The following is a 298-nucleotide window of genomic DNA, read 5'->3' as shown; positions in this document are numbered from 1 at the left end:
GCATGAAGGAAGTGAAACCAGCGGGGAGCCAAAGTATGTGAAACCATGAGTACATCGCCGTGGAAACGCATCATACCCCAGCCACATGTCCAACAGATCTCAGATCTGATCTCTCAGATCAGAGGTACTACAATTACAATGACTTTATTCTATATTAATGGATACATGGGGGGATCACACCCACACAACTGAGTTATTTACAAAAGAGAAAGTAGCATCTAGCAGCCACAGCTGCTGATAGGAATCAGTCACATGACTAATATGGCTTCGGAGGGATACTGAGTGCACAACACAATGA

The sequence above is a fragment of the Poromitra crassiceps genome (assembly GCF_964638095.1).
Source record: "Poromitra crassiceps genome assembly, chromosome: 14".
Taxonomy (NCBI): Eukaryota; Metazoa; Chordata; class Actinopteri; order Beryciformes; family Melamphaidae; genus Poromitra; species Poromitra crassiceps.
This window is presented reverse-complemented; position numbering follows the sequence as displayed.